We start from the raw sequence: 14,084 nt of genomic DNA, 5'->3' as shown, positions 1-14,084 counted from the left end.
ATATATATATATATTAGGCCATTCTATGCCTTGATTCGATTTTCCAGTGATTATTTAATGCAGTGAAATGTATCACATAAAATAATGAGCTAAATAGATAGCAACTACACACAACAAAGCTAAGCATTAAAGAGTAAACTATTAAACATCATAAAATAATGTATATAACATAAATAGGTATATACATATATATTTACAAAACTGTCTCACAGAGTATAGAATGTAGCATTAGTCCCTTTTCTGTAGCTGTGATAAAAGGCCATGACTAGATACAACTTAAAGAAGCTGGCTGATGGCATTTTTCTGATACTGGAAAGCAGAGAGAGTGAACTGGAAATGGGATGGCACTATGAACTCTCAAGCCCCACCCTCTGTGATGTACTTCCTCCAGCAAGGCTCCATGTACTAACGATTGCACACCATCTCCCAACAGAGCCGCCAATTGGGATGAGACTATGGGAACATACAGAGCCCCTAGCTGGGAATGAGCCTGGGGGACCATTTCTCATCCAGACCACCATTAAATGTTCACAATTTAATTTCATATCCTTTCTCAATGTGATGTTCAAACAGTGAACATGCAGTCCTTTAGGTTTCTTGTATTTCCAATATGTAAAATCCAAAACTGAAAACACATAAGTTTGAGAGCTCCATGAAGGGAAACAGCTGTAGTCACCGGGACAGCCCTGGTGTCTAGAAACTTCCTACTAAACATTAGGACTTTGGAGATGCCTTGGAGCAGAGGAGTTCAAGTGTCAGCTAGACCAATCCTGAGGTCAGAAGGAACAGGTGAGGGTAAGCACTGTCGCGTGGTACTGTTCTGTGCAATTTCCTAGGAGACTACAGTCTTTCATCTTGGAGGGCAACTTCCTAACACACAGGCTGTGAAAGGGAAGTGAAACAATAGGATGTTCGCGCGCGCGCGTGTGTGTGTGTATGTGTGTGTGTGTGTGTGTGTAAAACACTCCTTCCTACAGGGTAGAAGTCAGGAAGCAAACCTTTCATAATAACTTCAGGAAGTCCCCAATAATGGACCAGATTCCCTAGGTCCCTCCATTCCCCAAAGTAATAAAGACTGCTGAGAGTCACTCTCAGAAGAGCCAAGCTACAAAGAAGCTCAGGCCAGACAAGCAGCCTGGAAGAAACAAAGACCAGCTAAACCGCCTGGAAGAGGGTCAGACCAACTGAGTCCCTGGGAAAGAGCAATTTCTGGCCTATCGTAAGGCGGTGTGCAGTGTGCTCCACGTTTCCAGATTCTGTGAGCTGTAACCAGTGCTGGGTGGGCTGTCTTGGGGTGATTTCTGCTCATCCACAGCCCTTTAATTAGCTTCAAAGAAACTCATTGGTTCACCAAATTGTACTTGAGTGATAGCCATACTTTGGTCTGCCACAGACTCTCCCTATCTGGATTGAGTCAGTGTGTGTGTGTGTGTGTGTGTATGTGTGTGTGTGTGTGTTGCCTCTCCTCAGAGAAAGTCTGTAATACAACAAAGTCTAGAGATCCTAGGGGCCTGGAGGGAAATGGAAAGGGAGGGGGAGGGGTGCCATCATACCTGCAGATGATGAACACTTAGCGGCTATATGGAGGGATGTGGGCACCTGAACAGTGGGAGAAAGAAGACATAGCATCAGCACACACTGTAGACAGTACTGGAAGCTGAAGCATAAAACCAACAAAGAGCTGTGGCCTTGGAAAGAGAAGCAAAGGGCTTCCTTTGAAGAGAGCAGTGCTTGGACCCCTGCCGTGCCCGAAAGTAAAGAGCCTGCTGTGTGTGTGGCTCAGCTGCCCTCCCACCAGTGGGCTCTTCCTCACCAGACTCCTTGCTTGCACTTGGCACCAACAAAGTGGCCATCATACTGAATTTCAATTTAGGGTATAAGACCATTGGGGGGGGGGGGGGGGCGGGGATGAGTGTCTACCATCCATTTAACAGGGTCTGGAACTGTCTAGGAGACAAGCCTGCAGGCATACCTGGGAGGGGTTGTTTAGCCCCAGGGAATTCCTGGGGAGATTATCTTCACCATGTTAATGAGGTCTGAAGAGCCATCCTGAGAGTGGGCAGTACCATTCCCTAGGCTGGGATCCTGGATTCTGTATCTGGAGAAAGAGAGCTGGGCAGCAGCAGGCATTCATCACTCTCTACCTCTTGATATACAGATGTGATGTGAGCAGCTCCTTCAGGCTCCTGCTGCCTTGACTTCCCCACCACGATGCACCCTTGATCTAGGAGCAGAAATAATCTTTTCTCGCTGAAGTTGTTTGATGGGGGTTCTATGATAGCCACTGATAAAGAAGCTAAGGTAATAGTTAACTCAGAACCAGCTCTCTTATCAGCTAAGTGAGTCTAGGGTGAGCTGCACACAGAAGGGAAATGGAGACAGTGATGCTCCTCTTCTTGAGGAATCAAACTGCTTCTTCATGTCCTGAGTCCCTGATGGTCCCTTATTACACACTCCATTATCCACACATTCAATTAGGAGACATTTATCTTCTATTTTAAGGAATCGTGACAACTCATTATAGGAAAGAAAAACAAATAAGACTAGGCACACTCAATGATGTGTTTTTCCCAATTAGATGGTGATGTTGGCAGATAAACTTTAAAAAAAAAAAAAAAAAAAAAAAAAGGACTTTCATCTGACCTGGGTTTTCCCAATCTTTGAACACTAGATACTAAGAAAAAAAAAAAAGGATGGAACATGAAAGAAAATAGTATACATTACCAAGATCTTAGTTTCCCCAAGCTAATAATTTTAGCCACAGTCACTTGATAAAAATAAAGAATTTAGGTCTGGGGAGATGGCTCAGTGGGCAAACACTGACTATGGAAACGGGAAGGCTTGAATTCAGATCCCCAGGGCCCATGTAAAGCCAGACCTGAGCGCACGACTCTATGAATGCGAGCACTCCTACAGTGAGCTGGGAGTCCGAGACAAAGTCCCAGAGCTCGCAGACCACAGCCTGACAGAGGCAGCAGCAAGCAGAAGAGGCCTATCCCAAACAGGAGAGCCAGCATTTCAGAATGTTCTCTGACACTCACAGGGACGAGGAGTAAGCAAGCATCCCCACCACCGCCACAAATACACACAACACATACCTAAAAATATTTTTTAATTTAAAAAGAAAATTCTTTTCTATTATGTCTGATGATGATCTTTCTAGGAAAGAATTATGGACATGACAAGGAAGGTCTTGGGGTTCGTACAGTGAGGCTGCTCCCCTTACTCACCAACCAAAAAACTTAAAGCGAGGCCTGTGACCTCTCTGCTACACATTTTCCCCTCTGCAAAATGAAATAATATTCACCTCACAAGCTGTCATGAAGGTTAATTGTGTACTTTATGAAACTGTTATGACAAATTCTACTAAAAGCAATTATGACTTCTGTTTATTTTGTTAAATAAGAGTTTGGGATATGGATATGTTATTAAAAATAATTGTGTCCTTTAAGCTTGTTGTAACTACCAATTATGTATGTTTTCACACAACTCCTGCTAAATAGCCTTTTACTAACGAATGAATCATATTTATGTTTCCAAATGGTCTCAGCCAACCATTATCTTTTCTGCTTCTGACGTTTGTCTTGTAAGTTCCCACATCTGTCATGGGAATATTCCCTACCTGACTGGAGGATTTACCATACACGTGGCCAATTTTCAGATATTTTATATTCTTTGGGGCAAAGAACACATAAAGAGAAAGACACGAGTCTATCAAGTGAAAGCGTAGGACTCTATTTATGAGCCTAAGATCTCTATGGGTTATTTGGTGGTTGATTGAATGTGTAAAAGCTGGCTGACAGGGTTGGATTCCAGAGACAGGTGTTCATTTTTACCCTGGGCAAGGGATTCCCATTTCTTCAATTCCGTTTTGAGTTGGAGCAGCTCAGTGGTGACGAAACTGGTGACGAACAGAATGAAGACACTGCAGAAGGAGCCAGGCATCAATTAATAAAGACTGACCGCTGTGACCAGGTTCTGGGACCCCAGCAGCTGATCACTGCTCTGTTTCGAGGGAATCAGATTTGGGATCCACCAGTGCACTCCACAAGCGCCCAGAAGCCACGTGAAATCTGATGCAGCGGTGCACATCTGTAATTCTAGCAGCTATATGGCAGTACGGAAGCAGGAGATAGAATGGGCTTCAGAAGATAAGCAAGATTTCCCTTTGAGGAGAACAGTACTTCTGACTAGGCCTTGCTGTACCTTGAAGGCAACCAGCACCCAGGATAGAGCCTGCATGTGGCTCAGCTTCCCCTCCCACCAGTGTGCTTGTCTTCACGGATTCCCTGCTTACCCTTAGCACTGACAAAATGACTGTCATGTTGAATCCCAGTTTAGAGTACAAGACCACGAGGATGGTTAATGCTGACTCTCAACTAGACAGAAGCTGGGATCACCTAGGAGTTCCCATGCACACCTGGGAGGGATTAGTCCCCTCTTGCCTTCTCTTCTCACATCTCCTTTCTGCCCTTAGAGGCTTTTCTAAAGATTATTTTCATTTCTGTGTGTGAGTGTTTTGCTTGCATGTATGTGCACTGAGCACATGCCTGGTGCCTGAAGAGACCAGAAGAGGATATTGAATCCCCAAGAACTGAAGCTACCAAAGGTTATAAGCCTTCCTGTGGGTGCTGATAATGGAATCCAGGGCCTTTGCCCAAACAGCAAGTGCTATTCAAGTCTGAGCCATCTCTCCAGCCACTATCTCCACAAGTTTCACCTTCCAATATTCCAAAAACTTTAAGGATAGAGGGGGAAACATAGGGGACACTGGCATAGTACACAGTCCTGAAGAATCTTGCCTTTCCCCCATCAGCGTGTTTAAACCATTGCGCTAGCTGGTCTTATGTCAATTCGACACAAGTTATAGTCACCTGAAAGGAGAGAACCTCGGCTGACAAAATGCTTCTGTAATATCTGGCTGAAGGCAGGCCTGTAGCACATCTTCTTAACTAGTTAATAAGGAGGACCCAGCCTTCTGTGGTGCCATCCCTGGGCTGATGGTCCTGGGTTCTATAAGAAAGCAGGATGAGCAAGCCATGAAGAGCAAGTCAGCAAGTAGCATCCCTCCATGGTCTCTGCATCAGTTCCTGCCTGGTTTGAGTTCCTGCCCTGACTTCCTTCAATGACGGACAGTGAGGCAGAAGTGTGAGCCAATTAAAACCTGTCCTCCCCAGTGTTTCATCACAACAGTAGAAAAGAACTAAGACAATAGTCATCTCACTTGGCTTCAGAGTTGATCCCTCTTCCTACACAGGTCTCAGAGCCACTGAAAGACTGGAGAGCATTGTGTGTAGAGACATTTAGATGATGCGTACTGCGGTAAAAGGTCCAACTCCACAAAGTGACCCTCTTGTCCTTAGTATTTTATGCTAAATGAAGGTAAGAATTAAAATTCAACTCTTTCTACCACTGCTTTCTTTAATGAGAAAAGCAAAATTGAATTAGAAGTAGATTAAATAACTCATTCAATCTTGCTCAAGGTAAAGCCAAAAGAAGGCATTCGCTAAAAGAGAAGATACATGTTGAACCACTTAAAGGACTTAAGACTCAAGTCTTTTAGCAGTCAGTGGCACAGGGTCTCGAGCAGACCAGAAGTTTCCAATGCTATGAACTTCCTTTTGTTTCCTGTGTCAATCTCAACATTCACAAGATCACGGGATTTGAGACAATAAGGAAAGTCCACCAGGCCAAGACAGTTCAGTTGGTGAAGTGCTTGCTTTGCAAACATGAGGGCGTGTGTGACTTTCAGTCCCAGTAAGTAATTGTGTAAAAAGCAGAGCATGCTAGCAATGCACTCTGAAACCCAATGCTAGGGAGATGGAGCCGGCTGGATCTCTGCAACTCACAGCCAGCCATCCTAGCCAAGGAAATGCTGAGTTCCAGGTTCAGAGAAAAAGACTGTCTCAAAATGAAATATCTGAATGGCACCTGAGGAGCCACACTGAAGCCTGTCTTCTGACCTCCTTATGCATAGGCACACACATGCGTGAACCCCCAAACCTACAAAGGCAACCTCCATTCACACATATACACACACACTATCAATAGATTCCCAAACTTTAACATGCATGAACTCCAAATACATACTTCCCAGGCTGCTTCTCCACAGAGCCTCATTCTTAGGTCTGGAGCAGCCAGGAAATACCCAAGTCTACATAATGAGCAAGCCCCATACCTGCTGGAAGGGACCTATAGGGAAAGCCACCAGTTTCTGAATAACAAGATGCAGCCTTTGGAGGCATCCATGACTTAGGAACATTCCACACCTATGATCAATTTATAAAGCAAACAAGCCTAAGAAGAAGAGAGATTCCATGGCTCCAGTCCTTCCTGCATTCCACCCATATTTAGCATCTCTTTGCGACATACTGGCATTGGTGTGCTAGATCATAGCCATCTATTCGTTTCATCCGCACACGTGACATTCTCTGACAGTGCTTCGGGACAGAGCTGGACTGAGTTTTAGTGGACTGAAAGGCTTCGCTCTGTTTTGCCTTTGAGTCCAGTATCCTCTCAGTGGCTTGGGATGTCTGAGCAGGTCTGAGAAAGAAAGAGACCTGGAAGCTATAAAACACATTACAAAACAGTGGAGCTGGGGGCTTTGGAAGAAGTTGTATCTATAAGGTCAGAGGTCAAAAGTAGGTATATCTCCTGCTTAGTACCAGAAAGACCTCCCAAGTATATACTATCAGCCATTACCATAAACATTAAACCAACCACACAAGTCATAACTGTAGAGAGATCTCTTTGAAATCCACTGAATTTAACAAATCCTATAGTTGACTTTGTTCATCATTTCTTTGAATTTCTTGAGAGTTCACCATGCCAGCAAATGACCAGAGACATGACATTAGTGGATGCATTCCGATCAGGAATCCAGAGGGACTTGCCTGCCAATCTTTCCCTGTCCTAAACTGATTGTTGGGGTGCCCAAGGCTATAGGTTCCCAATCACCAGCCTTTAGATTTCTTTCCCACTGTGACTCCTGTGGTTGACACTTCGTAAATGAAAAGTATGTCTACATGGGATGGTTGTAATGTCGTATCAAAGGAAGGGCATGTAGGTTTGAAAAGTCCATCAAAGATGCCCTTGTCTGAAGTGTTGCTGGTGTTCTTGACAAAAGATCAGAACAGCCGTGAAATTAGCACTGTGTCTAACATCTTGAAATGAAGACTCTCGGGCACGGAACCAGCTTCCCCATAGCTGCTCTTTTATGTTCAATATACTCCCTCCTCAACAAGGAATCCCGACTGGTCTTTATGAATTCAGTACTGCCTTGATCTAGGGCTCCGTGAGTTCCCTTAAAGGAGCAGCAATCATTCCTTAAACAATGCACCGAGAGATCACAGATCCATGCAGGGCTTCACTAAAACCAGTGTGGACTCCTGGGGTTATGAAATATCCTTTTTATAACTCCCACTAACAATCCTCTGCTTGGATGACATTGTCCCCACCACTCGGCTGGATTTGCTGTAAGGAAAGCTTCTGGAATCATACATACAACTGATCAGCATGCTGACAGGTATCCTAATTTACTTTCCATTGCTGTGATAAGGATCAGGACCAAAAGCAACCTGGGAAAGAAAGGACTTAGTTGGCTTATACATGCTGACCACTATCCACCATCGAGGGAAGCCACGGCAGAATCTCAAGGAGGACAGGAACCTAGAGGCAGGAATTGAAGCATAGACCATGGAGGGCTGCTGCTTACTGCTTGCTCCTCAGGCTCGCACTTCTCTGCCTTTCTTCTTCCTTCTAGGACCACCTTCCCAAGATGGCACTGCCCACAGGGAGTGAGCCCTCCCACATTAATTGTCAATAAAGAAAATGCCCCTACAGACTTGACTACAGGCCAGTCTGATGAAGAGATTTTTCTCAGTTTGAGGTTCCTTCTTCCAAGATGACTCCAGTTTGTGGAAAGTTGACAAAAAAAAAAAAGCCAACCAGTACAGTTGGGTTTTAGTTTTTGGTCTTTTTTAAATGTGTTCTGGCACCAGCAGGTATTATACTCACAAGCACAGAGAAGTGGGGTTTCCTGGACTTCTTTTTAGTTGTGAGATATGGGTCAATTGATGATGACTGTTTCCTGGCAGAAGAGACAATCCAGATCACTGATTTCAAGGAGGTGGAAGCAAAAATTTACCTAAGAAAAGTGTAAGTGACAAGTATGATGGTTATTGCACACACGAGAGAGAGGGGGAGGAAGAGAGAGAGAGAGAGAGAGAGAGAGAGAGAGAGAGAGAGAGAGAGAGAGAGAGAGAGACTTCCTAACAACTCTACTAAGGAAGAAGGTGAAAAGGGCATATTTTCCCTACAAGAAATGACTCCTGATGCAGGGTGGGGGTTGCTTACTTGCCTAAAACGTAAGCTCTGCTAGCACAAGAGATGAACCAAAGATGCTAAAAATGTTTCTCATTAGATGACCAAGATGACGAGCCTCCAGATGTGAAATGTTTTCCCTGTATATCTTCAAGGACTGCCAGATGTTGCACAGCTGCATCATCTCCTTTGGTGACCAGGACCAGCCTTCCATGGCCAACATTCATGGTCACTTTTCTCAGCATTAACACACATTCTTCTTCAAAATCTACCTACTGAATAAGCTGGAACTGTTTTGGTAAGCCCGCAAGTAATTAAACACACATAACCCTTCCCTCTAGCAACTCAGTACGGTCCAGGAATTCATCAGAAGTTCTCCACCATAAGACCAGGTTTGCAAGAAACAGTGAAATGTTAGAGGTCTCCCCAAAACTCACCAATGTTCAATAAACCAAACACTTAGTCTGTGAAACTCTGTGCAGCCATCAAAATGAGACAGACATTGGTTTGTTCTATCAGCAGACAGGCATGCTTCAGTGTTGTTCAATTAATAAGAGACCACCATCAATAATATATGAACTGTTTTGTTTAAAAAATTAAGAACAAATGTTAGTGTGTGTTAGAATACATCAGTTTCTGTGCTGAATAAAGTCATGGAAGCTTGCAGAAGGATCACCTCCAGAGGATGGTGCTGGCAGGAAGAGAGGGCTATAAAGGATGATTTTGGTTTTTTATTAGTATGAACTAACATGTAACTTGTAAATTCCTACTCTTCAGAAATCCAGACTGCTCCAGGCCAGGTCATTTCACACTGTGCTCAGTAGCCTAGCTTCTGTCTGAAAGAGCCCAGGGTGGAGTGGTCATTAACCAATGTGCTAAGAATAGTCCTGGGACCTAAAATAGCCCTCGGCAAGCTTGCTAGCATTGGGGAGGCCAGGGTCCATCAGCTCAGATCCTGCCCTTCAGACAAGAATGCTACAGCCCAGAAAGGAGACAGCAGAATCTACACGGTGAGAATGCCCTGCTAGAACCAGTTTCTGTCTCGTTCCTAGGACACCAACACCATATGTCAACCCACATCAGTGATGGAGCACTGCCCGGTAGCCCGGCCTCCCGTCTTGGATAGAACCGAGATCCACCACTGGCCAATTTCACCATCCATGACCTGCCTCCGCTCTAGGATTTATTACAAAGGACGCTGCCCAAGCGGCATATGAAAATCATTGGGCAAACTGCAAACACCCTGGCCCGGACTCAGCCCGGCTCTCCCTTCAGTGAGGCCCAAATCACCTTGTATTTTCCAACATCCCAATCTTGGTCAGAAGAATTTCAAGCCAGTTAGATTTGGACAGCTAGAGATAAAAGTAATTTCCATTACATAATGCCATCTTTCACTCTCCACTCCCAAGTCCTGGCTCCCCTTCCACTTGACTGAGCTACTGACTGGCACCTGAACGCTGCATTTAACTAAACTCAACAAGGGCCAGAAGGCAGAGGATTTGGCTTGCAATTCCAAGCCACCCACCAACCTTTCCCTGACACCACTTATTATATTTTAGTGTCAGAATCAATTGAATGGTGGGTTTGGAAGAGAACAACTGAATACATTTATGCTCTGGGAAAAAGACAGCTTCAGCCATTGTCATCCATCACTGCAAGATACAAGGGGGAAATGCCTTCAAGAGGCTCATTTTTTTTTTCAACTGCAATATGCCAGCCGAGCACATAAGGATTCCATAGCATGTAGAGATTTATCCTCACAAAGCAGTGTCTGAGCCAAAGGAGACCGTAAATCTCAGCAAAATCACCTTCTGCTGTAGGGAAGGAGATGGGGCCATTTGTCCTCCAGGTACAAACCACGTAAGGGTTAGAATGCCCCCTGGTGGTAGCTGCTTTTATCTGCCCTGTGTAATGGCATACACTCGCTCCCCAGGAAGACCAAGGCACTGCCCATCCACACTCAGGGTACGCGACTGCTGGGCAGCCTGAGGAAGTCCAGAAGTCTACAAAAGTACCTGCGTATGGTCCTGAAGAAGAGACTCTGAGATGGAAATCAAGGCAACTGGCGTCCAAAAGCCAGGTGAGAGTGACAGGTATGTTCAGACCTTGTTCCTTTGTGTCGTATTGAGAATTGACACCTGGCAGGTGAGAGAAGAGAATGTGCAAAGTTCTCACAGCTTCCTCTCCAGATCTGCTGAGAAAACATGGTCAAGAAATCATCCAAGGCAAACACAAACACACAAAGAAGTAAAAGGAGCTGTGGCTTAGCCACTTGATGGTCAAACGACAGAGTTATTTAGAGTCTACAATTTGCCAATAAGTTCACTAAACTATGAGATGGTGCTCTGGTTATATTTGGGTTTTGTTTTGGATTGTTTTTTTTTGTTTGTTTGTTTGGGTTTTGTTTTGGATTGGCCTTTTGTTGTTTGTTTGTTTGTTTGGGGTTTTGTTTTCTTGTCAACTAATCACAAGATAGATTTATCTGAGACAAGGGAAATAAAACTGAAAAAAAATACCTCCATAAGATTGGCAGTAGGGCATTTTCTTAATTAGAGATTGATGTAGGAGGGCCTAGATCATTGTGGGTGGTGCCAACCGTGGGCAGTTGGTCCCAGCGTATACAAGGAAGCAGGCTGGGAAGCAAGTCAATAAACAGCATTCCTCCTGCCCTGGGTGATAAACTACAAGCTGTAAGAAAAAATAAACCCTTTTCTCTCCAAGTTACTTTGGGTTACGGTGTTTATCACAGCAATATAAAAAAGAACTAAGATGCATGAGGGTATGGCTGTGATAAAATATCCAGCAAGAGACAATGTAAGGGAAGAAAGGCTAATTCTAGATTATAGTTTAAGAGGACCATTCTCCTCCAGTGGGGAAGGCATGGGGACAAGAGCAGAAGACCAGCTGGTTACATTGTATCTACAGTTAGAGAGTATAGTGTATCTACAGATAGAGCCCCAGGAATTGGGGCTAGGCTACAAAGCCTCCAGCGAGACTTTACCTCCTAAAGGTTCCACAAGCTTCTCACACATGGTCACTAGCTGGGAACCGAGTTTTCAAACGCACCAGCCTGTGAGGGACATTTCACATTCCAGCCATAATGGGGTTGGTGGAAACCCATCTTAGGAAGTCAGTATTCAAAACAAACAAGACGACACAGAGAAGGGCTCACTGCAGAGTCTCTTAGAGAGTGAACAGTCCCTAGGACGGCACTGCACTGAAAGCTGAATGCAGACATGAACGTTATTTTATGGTCTTGATGTCGCTCAGTGAGATTGGAAGTTCTCATTTTATAATCACATTCATGTCATCAAGCTCTCGTCCTCTTTCCTCTAGGAAATCCAATAATACAGAGGACCCAGCATAAGCCATCACCATGTCCCTTATTTTTCCTTTTCCAAACTTCATGTCTTAGTTACTTTATTGCTGTGAAAAGACACCATGATTAAGGCAGCCCTTACAAAAGAAAGCATTTAAATGGGGGCTTGTTCACAGTTTCAGAGGATTAGAACATGATGTCATGGTGGGAAGCAGACAGGTATGAGAGCTTTAAATCCTGATCCTAGTCAGCAGGCAGAGAGAGAGAGAGAGAGAGAGAGAGAGAGAGAGAGAGAGACTGGGCCTAGAGTAAGATTTTGAAATCTCAAAACCCACCCCCAGGGCCACACATCTTCCAACAAGGCCACACCTCCTAATCTTCCTGTTCCATCAACAGGGGACCAAACGTTCAAATATGTAAGCCTATGGGGGCATTCTCATTTAAACCACCTCATGCTCCACGGACTCATGCATCTGAATCTAAAATTAACAGACTTAGAAAAGTCTTTTGGGCAATCTCTTGTAGGTTTCCAGTCAGAGAACTCCTATTTTCACTAACATTACTTGCTCAAAACATCCCAAAGCGCTTCATAGGATCTAGGGAATCAGGCATGTGAATATCAATTTTAAGAGGCAGTCAATGTTTATATGATTATATGAGTCATCAAGTTAAGCACGGAGATTCCACATGTAAAAGGTATTCCAGTGTCACATTAAGTGTACTGATGGTTTATATGTTGGGGGATAGTAGTTACACAGTCCTACCCAGCAACTAATTGCAAAGACGCATACAAACACATGCAATCCATTGGCACATCATACCAATGTCAATACCCTGTAGCGACATTATACTAAAGTAAGACAAGATGTTCCCCTTAGGGGTCCTGAATAGTATGTGGGACTTACTAATATGGATTTTATAATCAATGATAAACTTGGAATTCTATCAAAATAGAAAATTAAAACAACAGCATACCAATAAATTTGTCAAAACTATGACAATTTATAAATAAAATAATTATTATCCTTTGAAGTAGTAAAATATTAAGAGGATGCTGTGAACATAAATTACAGTGATTTATATTACATTTTACATTCAAGTACAGAGTTTTCCCCAATCATCCTCTTTATTTAGGTTTTAGAATATTTGTATTTTAACCTTGAAATGAAGACAAATCACATAGTAGATGCTGTGCTATGGTTGAATTAGCTGTATTTCTTTGTTCTTACTGGTGATGGAGAAAAGAGGTATGAACAAACTATCTAGGCTTTTTTGTGCCCTCTCCATAACTTTCCTTGAATCTTAACCATAAAGTCTAGAAACCACTGACAGGATCTAGTTCAGGCTCATGTCCCTAAGGTGACCCTAGCCGTAGAGCATGTGTCTAAGGAAATCTCTAGAGCTGAGTCTACTATTTACTCTGAAGCATACCTGAAGGAATACCCTACTTGGATGTCTGGCAGCTGCAGAGGCTGCTGGCCTAATGGTATGTTCATTCTCTGATTTCTCTCTGCCTGGGCGCCGCTAAGGCCCCGCTCACCCCTCTTTGTTCTCTAAAATGCCTAATCCACTAGCTGGAAAAGGCAGTACACATCTTTAATCATAGCACTTAGGAAGCTGAGTCAGGAGGATTGCTGTGAGTTTGAGACCAGACTGGGCTACTGGGCTATGCAGTAATTACCGGGAAAGCCAGAGCTATATAGTGAACACACACACCTACTCCTTGCAGATCCCATTTGGTTTCCACAGACTCCTCACTGGAACCATTATGTTAACACTGTCTTTGATGTTTCTTAGTTGATCACTGACAGCACAACAAAGAATAATGTATCTTCAACTGATGAACTGATGGCATCTTCCATCAAATGACACATAACGAATGTGACCTTACTTAGCACTCTTTGCCTCACATAGCCTGCTTTCCTCCTGGCTTCAAACAGGATGGCTCTTAGCTTCCCTCTGGAAATTTGGTGTGGCTCTGGGATTGACCTCAGTCAAGCATCAACAGAAACAATACGCTCTGCAGAAGAACAACCTTCAATGCCTGTGAGATGCATCCTTCCATGCACTTAGAGCTGTTGTGACCAGTTGTGCTGGGACCTGTGCCAGCCCACATCACAAAGAGAAAAATGCATGCATAAGAGCCCTCGAACTGACAATGAATACGAAGCAGGAACTATAAATGAATGGCATTATTAGGGATGCTGTGCTGATGGCTCAGAGCTTGAGGGCACTTGCTGCACAAGTATGAGGACCTGAGTGCAGATCCCAGCTCCCATATAACAAACTGAGCATGGTCTTGTGTGCATCTGTAATATTAACTCTGGGAGCAGAGACAAGGGGATTGCTAGGACTTATTGGCTGCCAGCCTAGCCAAAAACATAAGATCCTGGCTCAGGGAGAAAGACATTGCCTCAAAAGAATAATGTGGAGAGTGGTAGAA

The sequence above is a fragment of the Chionomys nivalis genome, chromosome 8, assembly GCF_950005125.1.
Source record: "Chionomys nivalis chromosome 8, mChiNiv1.1, whole genome shotgun sequence".
NCBI classification, from domain to species: domain Eukaryota; kingdom Metazoa; phylum Chordata; class Mammalia; order Rodentia; family Cricetidae; genus Chionomys; species Chionomys nivalis.
The sequence above is the reverse complement of the archived record's forward strand: the minus strand, read 5'-3'. Positions refer to the sequence as shown.